We start from the raw sequence: 13,850 nt of genomic DNA, 5'->3' as shown, positions 1-13,850 counted from the left end.
GGAAGGGACCTCGGGAGATCATCGAGTCCAGCCCCCTGCCCAAAGGGCAGGAAGTCAGCTGGGGTCATAGGATCCCAGCAAGATAAGCATCCAAAAGTTCATACGCTCATCTGCGAAAGGTGTTTTATAAATTCCCTTTGAGGATTATAACTGAGAGATTGGAGAGAGAGTAGCTGTCCTGTAAAAAATGTGCCCCCACAGGTACTTTGGTATTCTTGTCTTTGATGGATTTTCAGTGTGTGTTCATTCTGGTACACAGTTGTTGTTTGGTTTCTTCTACATATTTTCCAACAGGGCATTTAGTGCCCTGGATGAGATATAGTACATTTCTGGATGTGTAGGTGTAAGATCCAGGAATGGTGATGGTTCTGTTGTGGGGTATAGCTACTGTGGGAGTGGTGGAAATATGTTAGCAGGTTTTACATTTCTTGTCCTTGCATAGTCTCGATCCATTCGATGTGTTTTGGCCATAGGAAGTTTGCTTCTGGTGATGAGGTTGCTGAGGTTTGATGCTTGTTTAAAGTCTAGGATGGGTGGTTCTGGGAAGATCTTTTTAAGAATTGGGTCTTCTTCCATTATGGGTTGCAACTGTTTGAGGATTTTCCATATAGGTTCCAGGGAGGGGTGGTATGTTATAACTAGTGGTGTGCGATTTACAGGGGTTTTCTTCCTGTACTACAGCAATTCTTCATGTGGCATCTATGCTACCTCTCTCTCAGAAGCAGTGTCCTTGTTAAGTGAAAGCCCTTTTGAGATTTGTGATCATGATCGTGGGTGTTCTTCTCAGTATAAATTCAGTAGTATTAGAGGGCTTGGCTGTAAATTACAGCTTTCTTGGTATGGTTAGGGTGATTGCTGGTTCTATGCAGATATGTATGTTGGTCTGTGGGTTTCTTGTATATGGTGTTCTGTATTTTACTATTCTGGATAGTGATTATGGTGTTTAAAAAGAAAATGTTGGTTTTGGAGTATTGAAGAGAGAGTCTGATGGAGGGGTGATGATTGTTGAATTTTTTATGGAAATCAATCATAAAATGCAGTAAAAGTTTTCAGTCCAAATGATGAAGGTATCATCAATATATCTTATGTATAATATGGGTTTGATGGGGCAGTTCCTGAGGAATTCTTCTTTCAGGTAGGCCATACAAAGGTCGACATATTATGGGGCCATTTTTGTGCCTATGGTTTGGAGGAAGTATTGGTTCTTGAAAGTGAAGTTGTTGCATGTGAGGATGAAGTGTATAAGTTCAGTAATATCTTTACGTCTGTATTCTGTGTTGTAATTTCACTCTTATAGATATCTGAAGCAGGCTTGGCTGCCATCTTGGTGTAGGAAGTTGGTATATAAGTTAGTAATGTCCCTGGGTTGCTTCTTGCCATTACCAAGATGAGAGCAATTGGAAACAGTAAGTGACAATAGCTTCTATATCTTTTTAACCAATCATACTTTACCTCCTGGTTTCCATTAAGCCAAAATAATATTTTTCAACCGTTTAAAATGTAGTTGTATTCTGTATTTTATACCATATACTGAAATGTGGGATCCCAAGAATTGTGCTTCCTGCTATGCCACATGTGCAGCTAGGAGCTCTATAGCTGACAGCTCCAATCAGCTGACCAGGGCTCCCAGCTGAAGAAGGACATGGTATGCTCCCCAAACTGGGATCTATGATCAGCTGACTAGGGATGCCAGCCACAGGAGTCTTAAAAGGCTCCCATGTGTTCCAGAGGATGGGCATTGAGCACATATTCACTTAAAGATGCAAGAGGAACTAGCCACAAAGTTATTATACATAGTGCATGTAATAACTTAAATGCGATAACATTAAAAATAAGCCACTAATTGAATGAATATGTAGCCAGGTCATTACTTAAAACAAGATTAACCATAATCTGTCAGAGGTCTTAGTCTCATTGACTTCATTGGCTACTTACTGCAAGCGATGATATAATATCTGGCCTTACATGTACTTTTATTTCTAACATGGATTGAATGAATATGGAACTTTTCTAGGCAGACATAAATTTTACTTGGAAAAATCTATTTTTCTTATTTCAAAGACACTGCTAACTAAAACATTTAGATTAAATTATAAATAGGCTTGTTAACTCCATATGCAATATTAGTAAGCTTTAGACATAATATAATGTGATTGCAAGTTCACCGAGTCTGAATGTATCACTAAACAATTCTCCAAAAACCAATGAATAAATTTAATTTGAAAAAGCCAAAGCATTATGTTTGTATTATACTACTTAACATTTAAAACAAACAAACAAACAAACAAAAACAACCTCCCCAGTAAGCACATTCAAACAGAAGTTATACACTTAGGATATATCACAAGCAAAGTCAAACTCTGAAACCAGCATTTATCTAGAAAAATGGCTGGAAAATACTTCTACAAAAAATAGATGTTTCCCATATTGCAGAAACAACACATATATTCATTATTCATCTGTTTTCAAATTTCATATGACTATTTCTTCCTGCTTCAGTGCACTAATATTATTTTTCATGTAAGTTCTGCATAGTAGTCCTACAATTGGAGTCATTGAATTTCAGTTATGTCCAAGAACTCCTCCAGAGCAGTTATAAAATATGGAAGGATATTGGCTATGGATATGAACATATTTGTTCAAATATTTGAAGATTTGTTCTCATATTTGAACATATGTCATATCAATATGACATATTTATGGGGCATATCTATCTTAGATCATTTATGGTGTCCACTATCATGATATCTGAGCAGTAACAACTTTGTTTCTATTCTTAGAGTAAAACCTAAATCATTCATGATTGGGTTGTCCACAAGCTGCTTAATTTATACCTGGTTTCTGAATTAAGAATCTCTCTCTTAACTGTTTGCTGTTCTTTTGGTTCAAACAATCCCACTTCTATGACAAATGGTTACAAAAATAAGTGCCTGTTGAAATAAAAGCTGCAAAAGCAGGAATGCTTCAGCAGTATGGCACAACTGTTTGCAGTAGTTCTATTTACTCCTAGGCACTTCACAAACATTAAGGGAATTAAGAACCTAACCCTGTGAGTCCTGCTGCTGTTTGCATTTTTTTAAAAACTGTTTTAAAAAACTTTTTATTTAGAACATGTTTTTACTATTCAGGAATTTCAGACATTAAAAAAGCCATAATGTATCAAGAAAGAGGTAAAAATGAAGTAAAAGGTAAAGCAGCATGGGGTAATAGTCAGGAAGTATTCAAAGTATTCAAAAGAGACAAGTACATGAATATTAATATCTAACATTTAAAAACAAGTTTTAGGGAAAGAACTTTTGTAAAACTTATAACATTGCATGTATAATATAGACACCACACAGATAAAAGAAATAAGCTCCCCCTTAGGTCCAATCTAACCTAGTGTGCAACATTCCCAATATTTTTCTGTTTCCCAGATCTAACCTTATACTTTTTCCTTCTGCCTTGAGGGGTGACATCAACAAATAACCTTTTCCTTCCCAGTCTGGTGTTTGGGAGAAGTGACATAATAATCTTACTTTTCCCCCTGCATGTTGTAGAAGACAAAGACTAGAATCACAGTGTTCTCTATGCTAGAAGTCTGAAAAAACAGATACTAGTAGGTGTAAATAGAGTCTTCACTCCCCTAGATCTGAGCAGACTTCAGAGTTCATTTGCACCATTATAGACTAACTAAATCAGAGATGTACAGCATAAGCTTTCAAAGCAGAGGGCTACTACATCAAATGCTATGAAGGGACTGCAGAATGCAGAGCTGCTTAACAGAAAGCAGTGCTCAGAATACAAAGGGTATGGAAGAGGGAATGAAAAAAAGCAGCAGCACTTCTGGGAGAGGCAAGGTAGGTAGGAGAGAGAAAAGCAAAATAGTTAACATAATGAGGGACATGCAGCTTATAAACACTGATCCACATAATGGGATAAGCCACCACAGTCTTGGTTTAGATCATACTTAACACAATCCAGTTTGTGAATGATTTCTAGTTAAACAGCTTATCATTCAAGTCCCTATTCAGGTTTTGTTACCCAAGAACAGCCACCCTGAGGTTAGCAATGGAATATCTAGGGTGATTCAAGTCTTCTGCCATGGGTCTGTCCATCTTTCTGGCATTGATGTCAGATCCATATTCATATGTACTTATACACAGGGATTGCCCCCTCAATACATTGTAAGCAGCAGAGGAGCACTGTATGCAGGTGATAGCATACTACATATGATACTGGTAGAGGAGCAGGCAAATGAACCTTGGATGTTACAATCCACATTCTTTGGTTCAGGAATGATGTTGTCTGTGCTGATGATGGGGTACAGTTTTGTCTTTAGTAAGTGACATCTGGTGTCACTTCCCTGATATGGCTAGCCTTCAAGAAAGTCTTCAAGCATTGTTAAGGCTGTAAGCTTCAGGGAGTCCCCCACCAGTCAAATTGGGGACCCACGTGCAAATATGCCACTGCCACCAGAACCTGTGCTCACAAGGTGGGATTTGTGGTTCAGCATGGTCCATTGCCATGCCAAGAATATGAAGTACTACTGGCAGTGTGTGTCCAAGAAACTGGAAATCACACCCAGCACACAGTGCATGCTTAAGCTATGCCATGTCCTGGAACAGGGAGACATTCAAAATCAAGTGAAGTTTGTGGAGGAAAATGTCACCCATTTCCATGTCATGAAGCTTCTAACATAGTTTGAAGGCTGGCAGCCTGTGCTCCATGATGTACACAACATGATGGATTTGATAAGCTTGGCTGAAGACGGGGCATCACAAGAACTGTCAAGCTGTCATCATGAAAACCAATGGAGAAAGGACCAATAGCTGTGAAGTTGAACCAGTACTACAAGTACAACCCATCACTACCACCATGGTTCAAACAACCAGCTGCCTCCTTCTTTAATGCTGTTCATAGTTTTTAACCCAATCAAGTGCCTTTGCTGAGTTTTGATCCTCAGCTACTGAAATCAATCCCTGGATGGGGAAGAGAGCATGACAAGTAACATCCTGCTTATACAAACTTTGTCAGCTAGTGCCAGATATCTGTGACTGTGTTATGGCAGCTTTGGTTTCTGCATCTGTATGCCTTGGCAAAACGCTGCTTCACCATTCCAACCAACTCAGTGGATTCTGAGTGTGCAATCTCAGTGTATGGACAAGAGTTCACCCCGAAGGGACAGAGGATGTCAGCGGCAACTGCTGCTGGATGCTGCATACTAGCATTTAACAGTTAACATGAATTGCCTGCCCCAAGGCTAGTATTGAGTACTGCTAAACTTCTTTTTACAATGGTAATGATAAATTATGGTGATGGTATTAGTTCCAATTCATAATGTTATAGCTTTAATTTCACAAGACATTTCAATTTAGAGTTTAATTGAATGCTTAGATTACTTAATAACATGTCAATTAATGCTTCCATGGGTTTATCAGGGTGATTATACTGTGGTTTGACTCCCTCAGCCAATCAGCAGTGTGTGGGCTCTCTGCCATGGACTCTACAGCTGTGAAGCAGGTAGACCCCTAGACATAGGGAACCATGGAAGAGGAAATATTATATTCTTTTTCCCTCTGCATGAGTGGGTGTCAGTCCAGTATTTAGCTGGCCTAATTACTAAGGAGAGCGAGGAGTACACAATAATTTTTTCTCTCTAGTTGGCCTATAACCAAGTAATCTTCATATTTTAAGCACAGCATCCAGATATTTTAAGCACTAAATTAAAATATACACCAAAATGGGATAACGTATGTTGAACATAGGTAATGTTAATGTTGTAGGTGGATTATATATATCAAGTTCTTGTCATATATATATGACAAGAACTGTCATATATATATATATGAATTAAATTTATTTACTTTATTTTGCGGTATAGTTCTATTTTTGTTTTCAATGTTTATAGCTATACTAGAAGTAGTGATTAGCGATAGGAAATTTTTATAACGTTAAATGTCTACTGGAGTTTAATGGTGTCATCTGCCAAATTTATTTTAAAATTATGAAGACAAATATTCATATTGAAACTCTAATTACAAATCTACATAAAAAGTTAGTATAAACAAAACTAACTAGCAGAGATCAAGATTCAAATTCAGAATATCCATGAGAAATTGATTGTGTGCAATCTCCAGTTTAAGAATTCACTCAGAGAAAGATTGCAATCAATCACAGGTAATGAAACTGCAGAAAAAATCAAACACTACTTTCACACTTTACAAACAGAAAAGCTAAGCCTCCAGTTCCAAGAACATTTGTACATGTGCTTGAATTTACTGGCTTGCATAGTTCTACTAACATTTGTAAAACTTTTTGAAGTACACCAGTTAAACTATGCACATAATACTGCAGTGCTGGGGCCACTGAATACACCCAAGTAATGCAATGTAATTTATTCATTCAGCTCTACTGTAAGCAAAGCTATCTTTTAGATCATCCAGCTATATTTGACACATACATTTGAATGATTTGAGTGATGTTTTTTACTACTTGGAAATAATTATTCATATGCAAAGATGGTTTTAATCAATTTTGTGATCAACCTGATGCACTGTCATAGATGAAAGATCCTACCTAAATCACTTGTACTCTCTGGAAAAATCTTACTGTGCATTTATCTGCATCTTTAGGTACCTAAAAGATTTTGCAAATCCAGTCCTCTCATATGCGTTGCTTAGGTGAATACGATGAAAATATTAATTAACTGACATAAAGGATCACAGTCCCATTTTCTGTTTTTCACTGTAAGTGAATCAAAAAGTTTAGAAAAAAAAACACAGCTGGTTGAACAGTGAAAAACCCTTTCGTCAAATATGTAACAGGTTTTTTCCAAATTAGTCAAATAACATAGTAATCATATTTGCCAGCATTAAAGCTGATTGAATGCTATAAAAAATAACTCTTGTGAATAATTTATTTCATAAAAGATGGTGAAACTTGCTGAATAATTTATTCACCATATACTAGTCAACCCACTCTAAAACAAATGTAAATATTGCATAATCACCGAGTGTTGAAACCTATAATAGGTTTGTTCAAATGTACCATGTACATCTAATTTGTACCAATTAAATGTACCAAGGGAGCATTTCATAGCAGTTTAATGAAGATTACAGTGATGTATACTTCAATGGCCAACCAGTACAAGTCAATCAAGTGTACATCATGCTAATCCCCATCATTTACAACATGTTTTCCTTTTATTCTTATAAAGCGTACCTACATGGGGCTTTTAGATGCACCACTTATTTTACTTGCTGACTCCAATAGTTTTGCAACCAGAAGATGGATTGTTTATAATATTTAAAAAGGAAATAAAAACAAAAAACAGCAAAAAACCCTCTTAATTTCTTGTCCTCAGTTTAGGTCTGCATAATCTCAGCTTCAAATCAATTATTCTAAGCATTTTAGGCAACTAACTGATATCAATTCACTCTTCTTCTCTCAGGATCTTACATTCTGCAAATGTTTGATCCTACTGTAAAGTGTTTAAAAAAAATAAATTAGGACAACTGAGACTGGCTTCTCTCAATAATTAATACTCCAAAACCCTAAATAAGTTGGTTTGCCCTTTTCTATACCTTTTTAAATTGCAATAATGTCCTTTCTGAAATACAGTGATCAAGTGTGCAAGCAGGCCAAGTGTGTTCTTACAACATGAGTTTTACAGAGCTAGAATAATGTTTCTTGATTTATTCCCTTATCTCTCCATGTACACACATAAGATACTGCTTTATAAGTCCTGGAGTAAAGCATGCTGCACAGATTATTTAAATGTGTTTGTCAATGATCAGCCCAAGTGTTTTTTCCTCCCCTCTGACCTATATTCTATAGCTTTGCCTTTTACATTACAAGCCTTGTGATGATTAAATCCCCTTAGAGTGAATAGTAAAAACTTGGCCCATAAAACTAGATTATCTGAATCATTTTGAATATGTTTGCTCTGTTACTTTTTATTATTTTTTCCCCTTGTCAATTGAGTAGCAAAAATATTGGTAATCTGAAACTTTTTAAATGCAACCAGGCTGGTGCATCTCTAATGAGGTGAACTGTACCAATACTAAATCCATACCAGTTAAATCAAGAGACCTACATTATTTAAGCACCTCTTTCTTAGCTCCCCACCCAAGATTGTCTACTCCATTAAAATAGCTCCCCAAATTCTGTTCTATTGACTTTTCATTCTGGGCTATAATATCAAAAGCGTTCCCTACTATTATTCTACCACCCACTCCCCATCCATCTTTTATTTCACAATTCCTGTTGTCTATGGGCAGATCTAGGGGGAAGTTTGGTGGTGCAGTTGCACCCTCCCCAATGTTGATTCCTACTCTATTCAATTTTTAAAAACTCTCCAGCAGTGACAGACAAGTTTCCACTCAGTTGGAGCTGAGGGAGTCAACTGACTTCATGGCTCATTATCATCTACTTGATTCCTGCTAATCTATTCACTTCCTAGGTATTAACAGTCCCTGGTCTTCCATTAATCAAAATGCCCTTTTTAAAAATTATCCTGTTATCTACTTACCAGCTTAAGCCCTGGGCATGTCCAATAAATGTGTCCTAGGAACTGCACAGGGTGGCTTTGTTCCTAGCTGAACTGTGTGGTGTCACAGAAGTCAAAAGCAGGAGGGAATTGCAACTGTGAAGCAAAGATCCTTTTCTGGGCTATTCATTGCAACTGTTGATAGAGGCTGAATCAGTGGTGCAACTACTGGCATAAGGCTGGGCATAGATGGATCCAGAGGGGTTGGTTACCTTGGGTAGGACATAATGACATCAGTAGAGGGAGCAAATCCTCCCCTGACTCCAACTTCTTGTGTTAGGGACACTCACCCCAAAGACCTATTTTTCTCAGGACCCCAAATTCCCCCTCCCCTTGCATTGTTTGATCCCTCAGGATTTATTTCTTCCCTAGTGGAGTGCTCCCTAAGGGCCCTGGGCAGGGGGAGAGATGGCAGAGTGTTATGGGTGTGTGGAGGGACAGGTAAGGTTTGCATTTGAGCTGGATGGTAGGTGCTAAAATGGGGAGTGAAGGAAGTTGGCAACAAGAGAGATTTCATTAGAGGGGTCAAGGGGTGTGTGGGGCTTCAGTGAGGATTGGATTTCCCAAGGGGCAGGCGAGGGTTTAGTAGGTGGGGGGCAGGAGGTCAGGGCCCTGGGGTGTGAACGGGATGGGTCTGGGTAGCAGGGTTCATGGAAGAAATGATGGGGTGTAAAGGGTATGGCAGGCTTGGGGCATGGTGCCGTGGGAATGTACAGAGGGGACATGTGGCATAGTGGGGGACGAAGGGGAGGCCAGTGTGCATCTGAGGTGGCAGGGTCAATGCACAGAAAGCAGTGATGGGTGCTTTTGGGCCATGGTGGAATGAATGTCTGGGAGTGCAGGGAGCAGTTTTAGTTGTGGCCAGGATGGGGGCAGGGAGTGCGTAACAGCTGTAACCCTCTAGCACAACCTTGAGCTTGTAATCAGGCTTCCAGAAGCCCTGTTACACTTCTTTTTGCTTGGATCTTAAACTGCATAAGTCCTGTGCTGACAGAATATTAGTAACGGTTCTAGTTTCTTTTCAATTGGAGAAAAATGTGTGTTGTTTTATGTGATGAAGCAATATACCACCTGCACCCTCCTTTTCAAAATCCCAGATCAACCCATACTGTTGTCATTACAACGAAGAATTTTCAGTCCTAGCCTTGTGTTCATTATTCTAAATGACAAAAGATTATGACAGTTAATAAGGAATAGTTGTAAACGCTGGCTGATACTGTAAACTGAAATTATTTGCCACAGCTTTACATGTATTATTACTACTGTAAGAGTACAAAGAGGTAGTTAGCTATGTGAGTCTTTGGTCAAGCAGGAGACAAAACAGAATGAGCTCTTGCTCTTAAAAGCTTATGCATTTGTGATTCAGTTAGTCCATACGTGCATTTCTACGCTACTGTTAGGGACTGTGGGATGGACAGTCTGGCCTAGTACAGCCCAGGATAGTTTCCCAGCTTCTGGGCATACAGATGGCCTAGTCTAGAAGACTAGAGTCAAAAGTCACAGCCAGAGACAGGGCAAACCAAGGATTAACCAAGATCAGAAACAGAAAACAAGAGCCAGGAATCAAACCAGAATCAGGAACAGAAAACTGCAAACAGGGGGTGCCAAGAATCCTACCAGAATCAGAAACCAGAGTCAAAGCTAAGAGTGATGATCAGGAAGGAAGCACATGCAGGGACAGGAATAAGATTTTTTTTCCTTGACAAGGATACTGCAAGCTAGGCCTGGCTTTTAAGAGCTATAGTAGGTGAGGTTTGTTTCTGTGGTTTCAAGGGTTTGGGTGCCCTCAGCTGCCTCACTCAGCCCTTCTTGGACCAGGGCCATTATCTGGGCTTGCTGCAGGTGGCAGTTATTCAGAGAATGATTTTCCCCTGATTTTTCTGATTGGGAGAAACTGGGTACAGGGTTCTGATCTGGAACTTTCTTTCTACCATAGCAGTAGTTGCATTTATAAGATCATTACTTCATGTCCTCTACCTAGCAGCCCAAGAGAATAGTCAAGAACAACCTTTACAGATGCCCATCATGCATTCACTTCCAAGCATGCCATGTCTACCTGCCCCTACTTACGTACACCAAACATAGGAAAAAAGCCATTCCTATAGCATTTCCTGAACTACAGATTTCAAGAATCAAGACTGCGATTTCAAGAGCAGACACAGAGGGATGAGTTCAACATGGCTTCAACTCCACATTTCCAGGATGCAAGCTAAAGTAGGTGGACAGGGTGTAACTCAGAAACATCCCTCCCAGCAAATGCTAAGGACACAGTCTAATTCCACTCTTATTATCTAGTGTTGCTTTCTTCTAAGAAACTTTAGATCCATTACATATGAGGATTGTATTACCCTCTTACACAAGTGCCCTGGTGCAAGCCTGTAGAGGTAAAATTCCCTATTCTCCCCATCCAACTTCTTTTCCATGAAATCTGTTCCTTCAATTTTTGGTCACAAAGCTAGAACAATATAATATGCTTTTAACCTGCTACAAGTATCCATTTCATTACCAATAAATATTAATTGTATTGATATTATATATTATATTATTTTGTTTGAAATCTCCATTTACTTTTTCTAAGTTACACAAGTCACTGTATATTTCACCAACCACTGTTCAAATTGGCATCAAGAGCTTTACTCCATTGGGTTTGGTAAAAGGAGGATTGTAGAAAAGTGGTGCTCCCTGCCTAGCCACAGAACTAGGTTCTCCACTTGCCTTTGGGCACACCCCATGCCTTGTTGTTAATTAATTGTTGTTAAGAGGGAGGCTGCCCATTCTTATGCTCCGATGCCAGGGGGCACTATCTGTGCCTCCAAACCTCCCCTACTCCACAGCCCGTGCCTTGCAGATGGCATCCAGATGTTACAGTGCTCCCAGAAAACCACCAGAGCAAGCTTAGGCCACGCCATCAGGCCTCAGTCACTTGCACATTCACACCGTCTGCCTCCCACTAAGGCCTCACACATTCCACCCTCTCTCATAGGGTCTCTTTCATCCAGCACCAACTTATACTGCCTTGCTCCATCTTGGAGCAAACCCCTTAGGCCATAGGCTTAATTAGTCCATCCCTTGGGTGGCAGACGTATTGTCTTTTGGGCCTCTCCCATAACCCTCACTGGCATAGTAGCCAGCCAATTATGTATGTAAGTATACTCAGACCCCTTCTGGGAACACATACCCACACCCACCCACCCTGGTTCTGCTCCCCCCTTCACTGGGGCTCCCCATCCCCTCACTTGGGGCTCCACAATGCCCCTTCACCTGGGGCTCCAGATCTCTGCCCCCCTCACCAGGAGCTACCCCCTCACTTCTGCCCCCAAGACCTCATGTCTGCCCCCTAACTTGGGGCCACAGGGCTTTGCTCCTTGGTGGGCTCAGGTGGCCATAGTCATGCCTGGCCCCACTCTCCCTCCTCAGGGTCTCTCAGGGTCCTGCATCCCACACAGGGCTCAGGTAGCCTCAGCCATGTCTGGCCCCCAACTATCTTTGGTGTTACTTAACCCACCCAAAGGTGAGGACTAGGGTTAAGGTGCCCCTATCCACCTTTCACTGGGGTGATAACTGGCCTGGAATTTCCTAGAGGCTCCTGCACCACTGAGAACCCCACCAGGTCACCCCCAACAGCGTGCAGTTTGAGGTCAGGACCAGGACCAGGACCAGGACCAGGACCAGGACCAGGACCAGGACCAGGACCAGGACCAGGACCCTCCAACCCATCCCCTACAGCTCCTGCCCTTACCTTCAGGTTGTTATGGAGACTCACTGCCAGGCAGTGAACTGCCCTGTTTATATGGGCAGACAGAGCTCTTAAATGGCCACCGCAATTAAGCATCTGCTGGCTGCTTGGCCCCCAGTCTTAAAGTGGCAGGCACCAACAGTTCCCTGCCACAAGGGCTGATAGCACAGAGCTAGATTAGGTAGGAATAATTTAATACTCAATAACAGGATTGTATTCCATAAGACAGAGAACATGCAGGTATTGTCATTGCCCTCTTAGCATCTTCTTGACAGATTTTAACTTCAGTATGATCAATATGTTTCTCTTGTGCCTCCAGGTTTCCTATTTTCTTTGTTAAGTTTTTCCCTTCATAAAGACACATTACTATTCCTCATTTATACTTCCTTCTAAATGAATATTCATAAAACCCAAATAAATCTTGTAATAATTCATTTCATTTACAATTAATATAATCCCTTTGTATTTGTCCTTCTCATGTGTATCCTTATATAACTTACTTTCTCCTATTTTTCTATATACTTGCCTCAATCCCTTGAAATGGCTTAAAACAGCCTATCAGAGCACTGTCTTTTTTTTCAGTCTTGTTATTTTAGACTTTTGTATAAACTCTATCTACATTTTTTCTAGTGTCCTACAGTCAGTCGCCTTCTCTTGTTTGACACCAGTTGTAAACATCCACAGTAAGTACCCTACAGAGAAATTCCACCGATCTTTAAATATGGCTTCTGGCACTGCTACTACATAAAGCACTGACCTAGTAATATCTTATATACTCAAATTGTAGTCTGTCCTGTTTCATAGTTTGAAAACAAAGTCAGGATAAGGTGCAAGATCGTACTGATCCTTTCCACAAAGATACTAATTTTCCTCCTTTCTGTACATCAATATAGTAATACTCAGCTTCTCCTAGAAGAAAGTATCTGATTCTTATTACTGTCTGCATCATCCTCTTGTGGTCCCTTCTTTGGTCTAGACATGAATTGAATATGTCTTATTAAGAAAGAAATACTGCCCTTTTGAAATGGCAGTAGAGAAGCAGCACAGTACACAGGGAATTCTACAGTGGTTTGTAAACATCTGGAAAAACTACTAGTGGTGGTGTTGTTATAACAATAGTAGTAGTAGTTACAATGATAAAATTAATAAAGCTGGCAAAAGCTTTCTCAATACTTTTTAATATCAAGTATCATTAATATGTAATTCCTGTTAGTATTTTTTTCATTCGTATTTCGGCCTTATTTTCTGTTCATAGGAATCATAGGAATCATCATAGAAGTAGGGTTGGAAGAGACCTTGTAGATCTTCAAGTCTGCCCGCCCCCCGCCTGGGCGGGAGAAAAACTGGACTCAAATGAGTCCAGCCAGGTAGGCAAACCTTTTCTTAAAGATCCCCAGGGTAGGAGCCAGCACCACTTCCCTTGGAAGTTGGTTCCAACTCCTAGCTGCCCTAACTGTGAAGTAGTTCTTGTGGATATCTAATCTAAATCTACTTTCCAATAATTTGTGTCCATTATTGCTTGTCATGCCAGGGGGTGCTACGGGAAACAGTGTCTCCCCCAAACCCTTCTGGTCCCCCTAGTGA

General features: G+C 40.1%; 1 long non-coding RNA gene across 1 annotated transcript; it reads left to right on the top strand.

Annotated features, from left to right (window-relative positions):
* Positions 1-225: 225 nt before the first annotated feature.
* On the top strand, positions 226-13,533 carry LOC109312576. The gene is made up of 3 exons (XR_002101862.1): positions 226-564; positions 1,903-1,908; positions 13,522-13,533. It is a non-coding gene; the product is annotated as an uncharacterized LOC109312576 (long non-coding RNA).
* The last annotated feature ends 317 nt before the right edge of the window (positions 13,534-13,850 follow it).

The sequence above is a fragment of the Crocodylus porosus genome, unplaced genomic scaffold (assembly GCF_001723895.1).
Source record: "Crocodylus porosus isolate Cpor-Errol unplaced genomic scaffold, CroPor_comp1, whole genome shotgun sequence".
NCBI lineage: Eukaryota > Metazoa > Chordata > Crocodylia > Crocodylidae > Crocodylus > Crocodylus porosus.
The sequence above is the reverse complement of the archived record's forward strand: the minus strand, read 5'-3'. Positions and strand labels throughout refer to the sequence as shown.